The sequence below is a fragment of the Primulina tabacum genome, chromosome 14 (assembly GCF_025594145.1).
Source record: "Primulina tabacum isolate GXHZ01 chromosome 14, ASM2559414v2, whole genome shotgun sequence".
Lineage (NCBI taxonomy): Eukaryota > Viridiplantae > Streptophyta > Magnoliopsida > Lamiales > Gesneriaceae > Primulina > Primulina tabacum.
Window position 1 is genome coordinate 6,877,164 of NC_134563.1, and position 14,571 is coordinate 6,891,734.

At 36.2% G+C, this 14,571-nt stretch overlaps 1 long non-coding RNA gene across 1 annotated transcript; it reads left to right on the plus strand.

Annotated features, from left to right (window-relative positions):
* The first annotated feature begins 10,511 nt into the window (after positions 1–10,511).
* Positions 10,512–11,366, plus strand: LOC142525172 (uncharacterized). The gene is made up of 2 exons (XR_012815036.1): positions 10,512–10,795; positions 10,891–11,366. It is a non-coding gene; the product is annotated as an uncharacterized LOC142525172 (long non-coding RNA).
* Positions 11,367–14,571: the final 3,205 nt, after the last annotated feature.

A 14,571-nucleotide genomic window follows, 5' to 3' on the forward strand; every position in this document is an offset into this window, starting at 1 on the left:
AATATTAATGGGCTTGATTAATTAATTGGGCTAGTCCAACTAGTTTAATTAATTAATCAAAGTCCATTAAGAACTTTAATTATTTAGTATGTTGGACTTGTACTCCTACGAGCCCATTAAACATAATTTTCACTATATTTAATTTAATATTTAATAAACTTAACTTTTGAGTTTAATATATTAAATTCATTATAAATTCAACATTTGAATTTATTATTAAAATTATAAATTCATCTCCTTGAATTTTATCACCTCCAAAATTTAATATTTAATCAACCCAACTTTTGAGTTTAATAAATTAAATTCTCAAATTTTATAATTCAACCCTTTGAATTTATTCTCTCCAAATTTCACAAATTCAACTTCTTGAATTTACTATCTCATAAATTCAACTACTTGAATTTATTTTTCTCAAATTTTAATTATCATAAATTCAACTCCTTGAATTTACTATATCATAATATAAATTCAACCCCTTAAATTTATTCTCTCAACGGGAACAAACGATCAAGTGCTTGTGTGACCCTCAATGGTTCAGGGATACAGCTAGCGTGGGTTCACAACTCTTTGTGATTCAGGACATAATCTTTTATTTGGGCTTACCCTAGTTAGCCTCATTCTTTTCATCAACACCTTGATTAGAATGACAGAACTCATTTCTGATTGCACCCATCGGATCATGATAAGAGCATCTAGTAGCATCGCCCCATGATCCCCTAGGTATCACTGATAGTGCATGCAAGAACCAGTCGATTATGATTAACGTACAGTACGATCCCTTCATCTCAAATATCCCGATCGAATCTGCAACCATTGGTTCATCGAGGGTTGCATATTAATTCGATAACTATGTGATAACTATAATAGTGGCATCGCGTGTACTATTTGAGAACTCCTTCTCTAACGTACATCTCATACTCTGGCCAGAGATTCCATGCACTATTATTTCATCGGATCACATAGGATATCTACACCCGTAGGTGAGCGGTGAATTCCCGACTACAATGCATTGGCTCCTATATGTGTCGCAATTGTACCCAACCTCGCCACCTGATGACTCTCCTGGAGCCGGTAAACGAGTCAAAGCACAGCCCTAGCATATAGAGCCTCAGTGTTGTCCCGGGTCTTAAGGACTAATGGTGTACAATCATAACCACGGACTTATCCTCTCGATGAACGATAACCACTTGGAAAGTCCGAGGGAGGGTTGTTCGGTATAACCATCATATGACTACCCATCTGCATGTGTGGACATCTCTATGCCCTTACCAAGAAACGCAGTACACAACATCACAGATGCTAGTCTCGAGCTCAAGCGGCCTTTATCCCTGTTTTAGGCGACTGAATCGACTAGGAACGAATTTAGAATATGCAGTGTTTACAAATGAGTTTCAACATCGAATTACGATTCATTTGTATTAAAGCATAATCTAGGATTTTATCTATGCTGTTTACATGGGTATACAGATAAAGTATAACAGGACCATAAAAAGTTAAATTATATTAAAATAAAGATTGTTTATTACACTTGAGTCAATAAATTTCCTAGCCAACCGTTGGCTTGCAGGGCATCTACTCTAACAATCTCCCACTTGCCCTAGAGCCAACTACCCTTAATCCCATTGCTTCACGATGCTTTTCAAACAATGGTCCTGGCAAGGGCTTTGTAAGTGGATCAGCAACATCATCTGCAGAAGGGACTCTTTCAACTGATATGTCTCATCTTCCCACTATCTCCCGCATGATGTGGAACTTCCTCAGTACATGTTTGGATCGCTGATGAGACATTGGTTCCTTTGCTTGCGCAACGGCACCAGTGTTGTCCCAGTACAACGGGACTGGATCAACTCCATTAGGAATAACGTCCAACTTTTGGACAAAATTCCTCATCCAAACTACCTAGTGGGGGAATCCGCAACGGTGTCTTACTTGGAAATTTTCCAAGAGACAGCCGCACCATTAAGCATGAATACAAAGCCAGAGGTCGATTTCGAATCATCTACGTCACATTGGAAGCTAGAATCAGTGTAGCCTTCCAATTTCAATTCTCCACCCCATAGACCATGAACAAGTTCTTAGTCCTTCTCAAGTGCTTAAGAATATCTTTCACGGTCTTCCAATACATTGGACCAGGGTTGCTGCTTGTAACACTCAGAGCGTAAGCAACATCAGGACGTGTTTATATCACACCATACATGATACTACCAATGGCTGACACATATGAAATACGTGTCATCATCTCTATCTCTTCATCAATTTTGGGACACATTGCCTTAGATAGAGTAATACAATGACACATTGGTAAGTATCCTTCCTTGAACTCTTCCATAGAGAATCGTTTTATAATGGTATCGATATAGGTGGCTTGGGTGAGGCCGAACATCCTCTTTGATCTATCTCTATAGATTTGTATTCCCAATACGTAGGATGTTTCACCTATGTCTTTCATGGAGAATTTACTGCTAACCATACTTTAGTTTATTACAATAATCATATATCATTCCCAATGAACAGGATATCATCAACATAAAGTACCAGGAATGTCACTGCACTCCCACTAACTTTCTTGTACACGCATGGTTCCTCAGGATTCTAAGCAAAACCAAACTCTTTGATAGTGTTATCAAATCTGAGGTTCCAACTCCTTGACTCCTGCCTGAGACCATATATTGATCTCTGAAGTTTGCATACCTTATGCTCGCTTCCTACTGATGTGTATCCCTCAGGTTGAGACATATAAATTTCTTCTTTGATGTCTCCATTGAGGAATGCAGTCTTTACATCCATTTGCCATATCTCATAGTCATACCATGCTGCTACGGCTAGTAGTATTTTAATGGACTTAAACATAGAAACTGGTGAAAAAGTTTTCTCATAGTCAACTCCTTGCCTTTGAGTATAACCTTTGCAACCAGTCTTGCTTTGAAGGTCACTACCTTCCCATCCGCCCCAAGATTTCTTTTGTAGATCCATTTGCATCCTATGGGAATGATTCCCTCAGGTGGATCCACTAATGTCCAGACTTGGTTTGTATACATAGAGTCCATTTTTGACTGCATGGCTTCAAGCCATTTGGTTGAATCAGTATCAGATATTGCTTCTTTGAAATTCATTGGATCACATCCAACACAAGACTCATCATGGGCTTGTTCATGAAAAAGCGTATATCTTGCAGGTGGCCTAATAACCCTATCAGACCTTCTAGGAGCTTGTACTTCAACTACTGGTTGTTGGAAATCAGGTTCAACTACTATAGTTGAGGGAGTATCTTGAATTTTTTCAAATTCTATCATCTTGCCTTTTCTATCTAATAGAAATTCTCTTTCCAAAAAGGTGGCATTTCTTGAAACAAACACTTTTGCTTCATTGGGATGATAGAAATGATATCCAACAGAATTCTTTAGATATCCTAAAAAGTAGCACAAAGTGGATCTACTATCCAATTTACCTCACACTGTCTGCTTCACGTAAGCAAGACATCCACATATTCTTTCGTAAGAATATTTGGGAGTTTTTCTCATCCATATCTCATATGGTGTTTTATCCACTGCTTTAGTATGGACATTATTCAACAACATTGCCACAGTTTTAAGCGCAAAGCCCCAAAACGATGTAGGCAATTCAGTGAATCCCATCAGGGATCGAACCATGTCCATCAAGGTTCAATTACAACATTCAGAAACACCATTCAATTTTGGTGTTGCTGGTGATGTGCATTGTGAGAGAATCTCATTCTCTTTAGATAACTCAAAAATTCAGCACTCAAGTATTCTCAACCTCGATCAGATCAAAATGTCTTAATACTCATTTCTAGCAGTTTTTCTACTTCAGATCTGAATTCTTTGAACCTTTCAAATGCTTCAGATTTGTGTTTCATAAACATACTCATACCTCGAATGGTCATCAGTAAGGATAATGAAGTAGGATTGCCCATATTCTGTGCTAATACTTAGCGGGTCACAAATGTCTGTGTGGATCAAATCCAGTAGACCATGCGCACGTTCCACGTTTCCATCGAATGGAGTCTTAGTCGTTTTTCCTTTTAGACAGGACTCACAAGCAGGCCAACTAGTTTGTGCATCCTTCTTTGGAAATGTGACATAGTCTAGCGTGCCATATTTGTGTGGGATTTGGATCATCTGACTTTATTTTGTTTGTTGTTGAAATTATGTTTACTTGGACATTCACTTTTCATTTCCAGAACATTTCTGGCACATATAATTTCTTATATCCGGACTTCTTGCAGTGAAATAAATATGTTCTAACTTATCGGCTTTGTAGGTCTTTTAAGTGTCCTTCAGAGTTTGCCTCTTATTGGGTTTGTTTTTCTTGTGAGGGGCAGAACAATTCTTTCCCTTACCTTGTGGGCCATTTTCGTCTAACGAAATGCCCATAAGAAAAACAATAATTTTCTGTTTTATGGTGATCTCATAAGTTATAAGCGTATTGACTAGCTCTTCAAGACTATCATCTATCTTATTCAAATTGAAGTTCACCATAACCCCGTCAAATGAGGAAGAGAAAGACAAAAATTGATGTCATCAATTAACTCGTTAGGAATCACATATTCCAGGCCCACCACATTCTCAATAAGCACAGTCATATGTACACCATGCTCATGGGCTAGAGCCCCATCTTGCATGTGTGTAGTCATGAGCTCCTTGAAAGTAGTGTGCATCATCGTACGAGTTTCATGCACCATGCAACTCTTGCACGTGCATTCGAATGTCAGCAGCATTCAAAATTTCCTCAAACTGTCCCTACAGTTCATTTGACATAAAAGCGAGCACATTACACTTTAGCTTGCATATTATGGTCCTACCATATTGCATGCTTTGTCAGTTCAACAAGACTCACATTAGTGTGTATATCATTTTCTCTGAATTTAGAACAATTTTCCCAACTAGTCTTGAAAATTAGATTGAATTAGCTTGTTAATAATAAAAATGGATTACGTGACGAAATCGAAAATATACTGATACGGAAACAGAATAATGGTTGCTGATGATTTTAAAATAATTTTAAGATATAAAATATGGATTTCATTTTATAAATCTCCCTCCCACTATTTTGACATTTTCACCACCCTCTAATGAAAAAGGGAAATCATATTTCCTTAGTGGGCACGTAGAGTCCAATTAGTCAATTATAATCTCGTATAATATCAGCCAATTATAATTTCTAAAAGGTAGAATCCAATTGCATCCCTATGCAACTTCCGCGTGTTTTGCCTCAAGTTTAATAAGGACCCAATAATATGACGCCGTTTATTTTCGCGTGTCAAACCAACCCATCAATATTGAATTGTAGTAGACGGTCGACATGAGTTCCACCAATAATATGAGCCGAAGTCATGGGAGTTCCACTCAATTCACATCATATATCCGGTGAAAATCACATCTTTCCGGCGTCCAGGCCTCCCCAATAATATGAGCCAGACTCTGTCCGCGGGTAGCGATCAACATGCAACTACGGTTGATGGAAGGCAAGGAAAAATTAAACTCTTTTAATTTTTACTTTTACGGTTTGATATGAATTTTGAATCATATTCAAAATGAGGGATTTTAATTTTAAAATTGTCTCATCATTTTAATTTAAAAATCGCGTGGCATGTTTGTATGTTTGCCGGACTCATGCAACTATATTATCTAATAATATACATACATGCATACTACTATATATCGCATATATCATAATATGTCATTCAACAATAAATAAGGATGATCGATCGCCAACACTATTAGATCCATGTGAGCCATACATGGATCCAGGTCCAAAACCTAGGTGAATGCAGGGATGCAAATGCAACTATTACAAGTGCTTCCAATATTTTACATGTCTTCATCTCGTCCATCGGGCCCACCATCTTCCAGTCTTGATCTCCTACTATTTCTAATAATTACATTTAAATAGCCATGACACATAAGGGATACATCTCATGGGGTGGGAACGAGCCATAAACCAGGCCCTCTTTAATAATATCAAATATTAAAAACGAATAAAACAGTAAATATTCTAACATACACCTAACACATTGGTCAAAATTCTCGATCATCCTTCATGCATTTAATATCAAATATTAACATCAATTTAATTAAACAAATTTAATTAATTGATAAATCATATATCTAATAATTTTATCACTAATCACCACAATTATTAAAGAATTTAATAAATTAAATAAACTCCTTTATTTAATTTCCAATTAAATCAATAATAATTGATTTCTTGTAAAACTCATTTTACCATAAATAATTAAAATCATATTCTAATTATTTATTTTATAAGAAAATTATCAATTTTCCAAAAAATAATTTTTAAAAAGAAAAATTGAATCAATTTTCAAAAATATCAATTTTACCCAAAAATTTGAAAAATCAGAAAATTGCACCCTGGGCCCAAACGATTCAAGCCCACCATTCAGCACGCTTCCCAAGATGATCCCGGGAGGCCGCCCGCGCTGCCCACCTACTGTCCGAACGTTTCGGGCAGTGCCGGGCCTCGTGTGCGCGCAGGGGCGCACAGGCGTGCCGGACGCCGCGCGCTGCGCGCCACCTTGCGCGGCCCTGCGCGCACGGATTGCCCGGAACAGTTCCGGGCAGATTCAAATTTTTTTTAATTTCTGGAAAAAAATCATTTTAATGGTGCTATTATTTTCTTAAAATTTTCTTGTGTGGTTAGAAATAAATTATTCAATATCAAAACCATACGATCTAGAAAAACATTAGCTCTGATACCACTGTTGGATCTGGGTTTTCTACACGCCCAAACGCAGCGTAAGTTTTAATATTTTATTTATTTTGACAATCAAAATATGTTTTGCTTTGGGCGCTCGTATGATTTTATCAAAAACATTCATAGGACGTTAGAATCGTTATACCTTTGGTGAATAAATCACATGGCTCCAACTACTCCGGTATTAGCGGACGTAGCTCTTGTTGTAAATCCTTACGAACGTTCTTCGATCTCCTAATCCGGTCCACGACTAGAATATTTGTTCCTCTTCTAAATTACACTAGAAATTTAGAAGAACTTTTGCGTTGGAGATGGAGCACGAAGAAGAAATCGACTCAACACTATAAACCGAATTTTTCCTTGTTTTTTAGAAGAGATTTTCGAGAGCTTCCTGGAAGAGCCGAAAGTTTCTTCCTTTTTGATTTTTTTTAGATTTTCGAATGCATGCCTTATCGTAAGGATAAGAAAATCCTTATTTTAATACTAATAATTCATTTACTTGATTAATTGAATTAATTAAGTCAATGAAATATTCTTAATTTCATACCAAATCTTTTCTTTTCCAAATCACCGAAACATTTTCGAAAACCTGTGGTCTCTTGGAAGCTAGGGTTTAGCTAATACACATAATTAATATTAATGGGCTTGATTAATTAATTGGGCTAGTCCAACTAGTTTAATTAATTAATCAAAGTCCATTAAGAACTTTAATTATTTAGTATGTTGGACTTGTACTCCTACGAGCCCATTAAACATAATTTTCACTATATTTAATTTAATATTTAATAAACACAACTTTTGTGTTTAATAAATTAAATTCATTATAAATTCAACATTTGAATTTATTATTAAAATTATAAATTCATCTCCTTGAATTTTATCACCTCCAAAATTTAATATTTAATAAACCCAACTTTTGAGTTTAATAAATTAAATTCTCAAATTTTATAATTCAACCCTTTGAATTTATTCTCTCCAAATTTCATAGATTCAACTACTTGAATTTATTTTTCTCAAAATTTAATTATCATAAATTCAACTACATTGAATTTACTATATCATAATATAAATTCAACTACTTAAATTTATTCTCTCAATGGGAACAAACGATCAAGTGCTTGTGTGACCCTCAATGGTTCAGGGATACAGCTAGCCGTGGGTTCACAACTCTTTGTGATTCAAGACATAATCCTTTATTTGGGCTTACCCTAGTTAGCCCCATTCTTTTCATCAACACCTTGATTAGAATGACAGAACTCATTTATGATTGCACCCATCGGATCATGATAAGAGCATCTAGTAGCATCGCCCCATGATCCCCTAGGTATCACTGATAGTGCATGCAAGAACCAGTCGATTATGATTAACGTACAGTACGATCCCTTCATCTCAAATATCCCGATCGAATCTGCAACCATTGGTTCATCGAGGGTTGCATATTAATTCGATAACTATGTGATAACTATAATAGTGGCATCGCGTGTACTATTTGAGAACTCCTTCTCTAACGTACATCTCATACTCTGGCCAGAGATTCCATGCACTATTATTTCATCGGATCACATAGGATATCTACACCCGTAGGTGAGCGGTGAATTCCCGACTACAATGCATTGGCTCCTATATGCGTCGCAATTGTACCCAACCTCGCCACCTGATGACTCTCCTGGAGCCGGTAAACGAGTCAAAGCACAGCCCTAGCATATGGAGCCTCAGTGTTGTCCCGGGTCTTAAGGACTAATGGTGTACAATCATAACCACGGACTTATCCTCTCGATGAATGATAACCACTTGGAAAGTCCGATGGAAGGTTGTTCGGTATAACCATCATATGACTACCCATCTGCATGTGTGGACATCTCTATGCCCTTACCAAGAAACGCAGTACACAACATCACAGATGCTAGTCTCGAGCTCAAGCGGCCTTTATCCATGTTTTAGGCGACTGAATCGACTAGGAACGAATTTAGAATATGCAGTGTTTACAAATGAGTTTCAACATCGAATTACGATTCATTTGTATTAAAGCATAATCAAGGATTTTATCTATGCTGTTTATATGGGTATACAGATAAAGTATAACAAGACCATAAAAAGTTAAATTATATTAAAATAAAGATTGTTTATTACACTTGAGTCAATAAATTCTCTAGCCAACCGTTGGCTTGCAAGACATCTAATCTAACAGCTGAGGGGTCTGGACAAACCAAAATAGGGTTAGGGGGCGTCAGAGATGTTTCCGGTGTGATCCATCCGATGCTTAAGTCAATGTTCTGATTATGAATACAAAGAGCAAAGTGCGATAAATTAGTGCTGAGTGAACGAGATAGTGTAAAAGTCGTAAAATCTTGACCAATACCTGGTATTTATAGACGTAGGAGAGGACAGTTATCTTGTTGGAGTATGATTCTTGCTAGGGTAGAATCCTACATGAGATACAAAACATCTGATGATAGGATTCCTTGACCATGATAGCTAGGACTCTTAATAGCAACTAGGACTCTCACTTTATCATGAGATTTGATTAAATATCATATTTATCGGGTTTTTATCTTCTGGCAAAGATGTCTTCATATTCTCTAACTGTCATTGGCCTTAGATTTTATCAGCCACACTAATGGGCTTGGACCTTTTGGAAATGGTCCGTGGGGTTAGCTTTATTAGAATTTTCATGGGCTTGGCCCCTTTGATATATTCTTGAGCTCGGGCTATTTTGCATGAGACTACGGGCTCGGCCTTTTCAAACATCTGATTAATAAGGAGGTATGACCCTTAACGAGTTACGCCAATTTCATAGATGGCTTGGATATGCCCAAATGTGGAAATTTTAGGAGGCATCAATAGTACATCCCCCTGCTAGTCTAGAAAAAGCACGAGGGTCTGTGCTGAGGGTCTGTGCTGAGGGTCTACACAGACGAAAATAGGGTTCGGAGTTACCGAAGATGTTTCAAACGTGACCCGTGATTAAGTTAGTGCTCAGATTATGAATGCAAATAACAAAGTCCTATATATTAGTGCTGAGTAAGCGAGAGTGTGAATGTCATAGAATCGTGACCAATTCTTGGAATCTATAGAAGCATGAGAATCTAGTTATCTTATCGGAGTATGATTCTTGCTAGGGTAGAATTTACCTGAGATATGAAACATCCGATGGTAGGACTCCTTGACCATAGAGGCTAAGACTCTCGCCTTATCTCGATGAGATTTGATCAGGTCCCATATTTATCGGACTTTTTATATGCTGACAAAGATGTCTTCATATTCTCTAACTGTCATCGGGCTCGGATTTCTCAACCACATTAATGGGCTTGGACCCTTAGGGAATGGTTTGTGACTAGGGATGATAATGGTTCGGGTTTTAAAACGCGTCCCATTTGAGGCAGGTTAAAACCCAGTCACACGGGTTTCGGGAGGGACTAGACGGGGCAAGGTGGGTCCGAGTCGACGGATCTAGTAGAAGTTCTCGGGTTTGGGTGAACCTGACCCGTATATATTGTATATTATATATGCATAGTATATTTATTACAAACATATACGTATGTTGTATATATATTTTATTTACATATATATACATATATTGCATATTGTATATATATACATATACGATATATTATATTAAATATATACACAAGATGAGTTCGAGTTCGGGTCCTAATTTTTCTTGGCGGGGTAGGTCAATGGTTTGGCCGAACCCACCCCATTGCCATATATGCCATTCATATATGTGGGCTCGGACTTGTTAGAGTTTCCTCTTGGCCTCTTTGATATGTTCTCGAGCTTGATTTTTTTTGGAAGAGACTATGAGCTCGACCTTTTCCGATCCTTGGTTAATAATGAGGTCTGCCGTTAACGGGCTAGGTCAATTTCAGACATGGGCTTGCTCCGCCCAAACATGCCAATTTTAGGGCATCACCCCTGTTGACAAATCTGATAGTATCTTCAAATTAGTTATTTGAATCCTTTTTCAATTGTTGTTATCCCTTTTCACCAACGCATCCATCACCCGTAGCATCTTGAATGGATTTTTCAGCGAGCCCTTGAAGTTCACTTCATCGCTTAAGTCGATCTTGGTTTCTTTTCTCCCTCTTACTGGGACGTATATTGTGTCATGACTGACGATTAGATTGGTTTTATTTGCTGTTGGGAATCTCGCAGGGATTATGCACGGTGCGATCTTGTTATGGGCTGAAACCGATTTCCGATGCGCGTATTTTCTGGGTTTTGTTGTTTTGCTTGTGGTTTTGATTCTGGGAGTGATGATTTACTTTCAACTCGAGTTATCGTTGTTGTTGAATCAAAGTGGGGCTATGCAACATTCAGAAGCAGTTCTTATTTAGTCAAGGGGGATGAGGAGCTTCATGTTCACGATTTTTGTTTTGTATGGATTGTTGCTTTATAATATGAGTGCTTTCTTTTCAAGTTTAGTGCCTACTCCAATCAAAAGTGGACTGGCTTTCATCAGAATCGCGACTATCTTGAGGCTGTACAACTTTGTTGCGACTGTTGTTTTGTTTAGATATTGTAAAGGATTTGTGTGGAGTTAGCGACAGAGATTGCTGATGAGTTGGCTCCGTCTTATTTTCAATTTCCATTTGATGATTATGAAAAGGCTCATAAAGCTCTTGTCTAGAGATGCATCAAGATTAGCAGCTTTGTCTTGGGATATAATTGTTATGTCATGCTTCATCTACTATGAAGTGTAACTGGTACGATTGTGTCTCATGTGAGACTGTCTCACGAATCTTAATCTGTGAGACGGGTCAACCCTACCCATATTCACAATAAAAAGTAGGCAAAAACTTGTGTGAGACGGTCTCACGGGTCATATTTGTGAGACAAATATCTTATTTGGGTCATCCATGAAAAAGTATTACTTTTTATGCTAAGAGTATTACTTTTTATTGTGAATATGAGTAGGGTTGACCTGTCTCACAGATTAAGATCCGTGAGACGGTCTCACATGAGACCCACTCTAAAAAGTAATACTCTTAGCATAAAAAATAATAATTTTTCATGGATGACCCAAATAAAATATTCGTCTCACAAATATGACCCGTGAAACCGTCTCACACAAGTTTTTGCCAACTGCTGTTACATATTAGGTTACAAAATGTATTTGAAGTGAAAAAATATTCTAAATTCATTTTCGAAAGAATTTTCAAATAAAATGGAAGGATAATTTTGTCATTTCAAATGTATTTTGTAATTCTCATTGTACATATAGCATTTTCCATAATTGTTTGGTGCTTGTCTTGTTGCAGATTCGGTGGAACGCGACCTCGCTATATACATGCACAATCATCTCTCTTGAAATAAATACAACTTTAAGTATCTTGTATTACGAGCGGAGAGAACTGAGAGCGCTAATAAGTGGTGGCTGTTGGCCTTGATTTTGCGGCTTGCATCGGATAATATTATTAGGTACCGTTTGATTCATGGTATGAGATATATAATATAGAGATAAGTAATATTTTGTAATAATAAAATAAATAGAAAATGATAGTTAATATAGTGTTTGATTTAATTGATTTGATTGATTAAATTTGAGATAATATGATATTACCATTTTGTCCTTTTTGAAATTATTAATAGAATATTAATAATATTATTTATTAAGGTTAATATCATAATTTTATATTATTGATTTGATTGATGTGAGATAAATTATTACGAATTTGATTGATGTGAAATGAATAATTAATAATTTGATTGATCGAGATAAATAATACTTGTACAAAACCAGTGATATGATAGGACTATTTATATTAGTACTTACAAGTACTTGAACCAAACGGTACCTTAGAGTATCATTTTCTTGCACCCAAAGTATATAGAAATTTAAAATTTTTAGTTTTAACATTCAAAAAAATTTTGGGCGTCGTATGATTTAAAACATTCATATGATATTTAGATCTGTTTATCTTTGTGTATTTAATATTGGACATCAAAACAATACATGATTAACGGAGTTGGTTCTTCTTGTAAATCACTATGAACGGATCTTCCTCCTTTGATTGCCTAATCAAGTCCGCGATCGAAGACTTTCTTATTCGGATAGACTGCACTAGAAATCTTACATGAATTTGGGTCGAGTTTGGATCGCCTGAGACCCAAAAATCCGACGACGATGTGGCCGTGGAAGTTTTCGAAATTTTCCTGATGAAAATTGGGGTGGCCAAATTTTGTGAGGAAGGAGAGGAGAAAAAATTTTGGTGGACAAAATTTTGTCTGCCGAAATCCGTGTGTAAAATTTGTATTATTTCATATGACTCTCAATGAAATATTTGTAAACTTTGATTTCTGATCATATCAGGAATCCCGCTTATATTAGGATTAATAATCCTAATCCCATTAGAATTCTTATTTTCATTAATTAATTAAAATTATGATGTTGTACATATAACGGAAAGTGAACTCTTGATAATATATGATATATATAACACACACATATATAGACACACACACATATATATGGATATATATATATATATATATATATGCATACATATACACATGTATAGACATATATGTAAAATTATCATTATTTAATTTCTTAATTAATCAATTCTAGACTCCTCAAGAATATATCATGAGAATCATATGCATATTCACTATTACTAACATTATTAATCAATTAGTAGATTTTAAATTCACTAAATAAATAATCGTGAACTCATTACAACCCTGTTCGACGATCATACAAAGCTGATGTACCATGTGCACAAATCTTGTTCATATAATGAAAATCGAAAATTTCGAAGATCAAAAGTCCGTTGATCCATTTTTGACAGCTGTCAATTTTGTAAACTACTTCACCAAAATGTGCTGTTCCACTGTCCTCATTTAATCAGGAATTAAGTTAACTTCCACGTCTTCTATCATATTGAATTACTTTATAAATTATTTTGTAAAAAATCTTTTTGATCTCCATCAAACTACAGTCGTCAAATCCAACTCCTTGAATTTGACTATCTTAAAGGAAATTCATAATCCAATAGTTATGTGACCCTCAATGGTTCATGAATACAGCTAGTCATGAATTCACAACTTTATGTGATTTAGAATATTTATTCTTATTTGGGCTCACCCTAATTAGCCACATTTTTTATCAACCACTTGATCAAGAATGTCAGAACGCAAGTCTGATTGCACCCATCAGATCATGGTAAGCGCGTCGAGTAGCATAGTATCATGATCCCTCAAGTATCACTGATAGTGCCTGCAAGAATATTGAGTTATGGTCAGCGTACAATACGGTCACTTCAACTCATATATCCCGATCGAATCTGCAACCATTGGTATATCGAGAGTTGTAAATGAATTCGACAACGATGTGATATATCTTTGAATAATAACAGTTACATGATATGTGCAACTGATGAAACATCTTTCCGAAATGCACATGTCTTACTCTGGTCAGAGATTCTTTGTATTATTAACTAATCAGATCACATAAGATATATTCACCCGTAGGCAAACGGTGAATCCATGACAGCAATGTATTGACTCCTATTTATTTCGAAATTACACCAAACATCGCCACCTTATGACCCTCAATAAAGTCGGTAAATGGAGCAAAATGCATGCTAGTACGTAGAACTTCTACATTGTCCCGGGTCAAAGGATGAATAATGTACAACCATAATCGCAGACTATTCCACTCGATAAGTGATAACCACTTGAACAGTCCGAGGGAAGGTTGTTCAGTGGATCATCAAAAACTTGTTGTATCTGCTACCCACAAGTGTACGATGTCAATTTTTAGTACTCGATAGAGCATGATGTCGATCCCACAGAGAGTGTTTAATTATAAATTAAATACCACAATTAAAATAA